Source organism: Microcebus murinus, chromosome X (genome assembly GCF_040939455.1).
Source record: "Microcebus murinus isolate Inina chromosome X, M.murinus_Inina_mat1.0, whole genome shotgun sequence".
NCBI classification, from domain to species: Eukaryota; Metazoa; Chordata; class Mammalia; order Primates; family Cheirogaleidae; genus Microcebus; species Microcebus murinus.
Window position 1 is genome coordinate 29,826,017 of NC_134136.1, and position 3,382 is coordinate 29,829,398.

At 42.1% G+C, this 3,382-nt stretch overlaps 1 pseudogene; it reads right to left on the reverse strand.

The window, feature by feature from the left end:
• Nucleotides 1–895: 895 nt before the first annotated feature.
• Nucleotides 896–3,177, reverse strand: LOC105873082 (ubiquitin-ribosomal protein eS31 fusion protein-like; annotated as a pseudogene).
• Between the last annotated feature and the right edge of the window lie 205 nt (nt 3,178–3,382).

Below are 3,382 nucleotides of genomic sequence, written 5' to 3' on the forward strand. Positions count from 1 at the left end.
ACCATGCCCGGCTAATTTTTTGTATATATATTAGTTGGCCAATTAATTTCTTTCTACTTTATAGTAGAGACAGGGTCTCGCTCTTGCTCAGGCTGGTTTCGAACTCCTGACCTCAAGCAATCCGCCCGCCTCGGCCTCCCAGAGTGCTAGGATTACAGGCGTGAGCCACCGCGCCCGGCTCTCAAACTTTTAAAACTGGGGCCAGTTCACTGTCCCTCAGACCACTGGAGTGCCAGACTATAGTTTAAAAAAAACTATGAACAAATTCCTATGCACACTGCACATATCTTATTTTGAAGTAAAAAAGCAAACGGGCAAAAACACCCACATGTGGCCCACGGGCCGTAGTTTGAGGACGCCTGCTCTAAGGTCACACTGTTCCCAGCCAATGACTGAGCACAGTAGGGATACTAAATCAGGCCCATCTCTGAGAGACGTAGAATTATTCCAATAGGTGGCTTTGGCTATGGGACTCTCCATCAGCTTGGCCAAATTTTATGAGAACTGTATTTCGGTCTGACTCTTCCTCCCCAAACTTCTTCTTGCTTTCTCTTGTCAACAAAGGTCAGATTTACATCGCAGTCTGACAGCTCTCCCAGCCTCTTCTAGTTCCCACCCTGTTTTCCGTCATGGGCATTTCCCCTAATAAATCTCTTGCATGCCTAATCCCATTTTGGTATCTGCTCCTTGGAGGACGTGAGCTAACACTGATGGCAGCAGGAGTGGAGGTGGTAGTGACAGTGGCAGCTGTGGTGTTGGCTATGTAGCCCTGAGTCTGGTTCTCCAGTTTAAGTGGTGATTCAGTGAGCTATTCAATGTGCTTTCAATACAAGCATTTTCTGCCTGAATACACCAGTCAATTTCTGTTGTTCACAACTAAGAACACTCTGGATTACACAGGGAAGGGAAAAAACATTCAATTATAATATAACAATGATAAGGGTTATGATAGAAGCACAGGGTCTGTGGAGGTACACAGGGGCACCTAACCCAGTCTTTATGTATTCCCAAATGCAATAACCATGTACAACCTGGAATTGCCAGTCAGCTATTATCACTAATTTTACAGGCCACCCCAAATTGAAAGACTCACGACCATCTCCCCAATGTACCATTTCTTAGGCAGTATTTTTTTTTTTTAGTTCATGTCTTTTATTAACTCATATACAATTACTTGTCTTCTGATTTATTGAAGCAGTAAGTTAGACAACATTACATTTGCCACAGTAGTGTCTATCAAAGTGGCTGGCCATAAAAACTCTAGCACCACATTCATCTGAAGGACACTCCCGACGAAAGCAACTCATTTTGCCATTCTCATCCTCCTTATGGTATTTCAGAACAGCCAGCTTAATCTTCTTTCTCTTATACTCGTTCTTCTTGGGAGTGGTTAAGACTTCTTCCTTTTCTTAGCACCACCACAAAGTCTCAACACAAGATGAAGAATGGTCTCCTTTTGAATGTTATAGTCAAAGTACGTCCATCTTCCAGTTGCTTGCCAGCAAAAATCAGTCTTTGCTGGTCAAGAGGAATTCCTTCCTTATCCTGGATCTTGGTCTTTACATTTTCTAATGTATCTGAGGGTTCAACCTCGAGAGTCATGGTCTTCCCCATAAGGGTTATTATGAAAATCTGCATCTTGGTGGCGGTTCCACCGCAGATGGCAGATCAGAAAAAGCCAGTATTTCTTATACTTAAGTTCACATAACCATCACTTGAGGACAGAGGAGGACTACTTACAGACTCCCAGGCCCCAAACTTCCAGCAATGCAGGTGCTCAGAGGATTATACTTTGAGAAAAAGTATTCTAGGGCTAGATCTATAGTCCTAGAACAGTTTCATCATAGTGAGCATTTCATAAAGATTCACAGCAGTTGACCCCTCTGTGGTCTGGGCTAGAGTTAAGATTGGCTTAAGAGTCATTTGTACCTGTCTGTCCCTGACACCAAAGCCTTTGATTTCCTTGGGCTGCACACAGAATATCACTTCCCTAGTATAATTCAGTAAGAATGAAACTAAGTGCATACACTTTCATATTCTTTCTTATTGGGCACATTAAGCATTCACTGGACCTTTAGGTGATCAATTTTATGGCCAAGAGAAGGAGATATTCCAGCAGTACTAAGAAGAGAAAGGGACTCCCCCTAGACTGCATGATGACTCAATGGATGAGCTAAGAGTTTCTAGCAACAGGAAAGATCATTAATCTTGAGCCATTATTAGATCATCTCCCTAGCACTCCTGCCTCTCCTACTTGGCTTTACTACTAAAGAAAGAGTCCCCAAATTACAAAGGACTTCAGTTTTAACTTAAAAAGAAAAAAGTAGTGATTATTAGTCAGAGCAACAGGGAAAGCAGGGAAAATTAGCTTGGCAAAGTCAGACTCTAGCAAGAGAAATCAGATAAAGATGGGGCAATGACATCACAGTGGGCCAGGTAATACACAGTCCTGCCTGTTGGGACAGAAATCAGGTCATGCCAAATCTCTCACAGATAGCAGTGTGATGTAGTAAAAAGAACTACATTATGGACTGGAGTAAAAAACTGTGGGTTTAGTCCTGGCTCTGCCTATAAGTCTCTATGTGATCTTGGCTTTCTCTAGAATCTCTAAGATCCTTTCTAGCTCTACCATCCTATGACCCCGTATTTAAGCATGGCACATTGATTACACACATGGTACTGTGATTACACAGCCACTTGAACAAGCCAATCACCAAAGTGTTCTAATCAATTTCTCTTAAATACATACTTTCACATGTGACATATGTAGAAGCATGTTGATAATAGCCAAAGACTGGCTGCAACCTCAACATCTAGAAGAACTGTATGTACTGATATGAAACAGTCTCTAATATATAGTATGGGAAAAGAGCAAAGTGCAGAATAGCATTGAAGGTATGCTAAAATGTGTATAAAAATTAAGGGTATACATATACACATATGTATAGAATATCTCTGGAAAGATACATAAGAAACTGGTTATAGTGACTGCCTCCAGGAAGGGAAATGGACAACTAAGGAGGTGGCAGGGAAAATATGTATTAATCTTTTCAAAACATTAAAAAAAGAATCTTAACTAACCATGTCAAACATTTATCTTTTTCAACTATCTAAAGAACCTAAGGGGCCGGGCAAGGTGGCTCACATCTGTAATCCTAGCACTCTGGGAGACCGAGGCGGGCGGATCGCTTCAGGTCAGGAGTTCGAAACCAGCCTGAGAAAGAGCGAGACCCCGTCTCTACTATAAATAGAAAGAAATTAATTGGCCAAACTAATACATATGTAGAAAAAATTAGCCGGGCATGGTGGCACATGCCTGTAGTCCCAGCTACTCGGGAGGCTGAGGCAGGAGGATTGCTTGAGCCCAGGAGTTTGAGGTTGC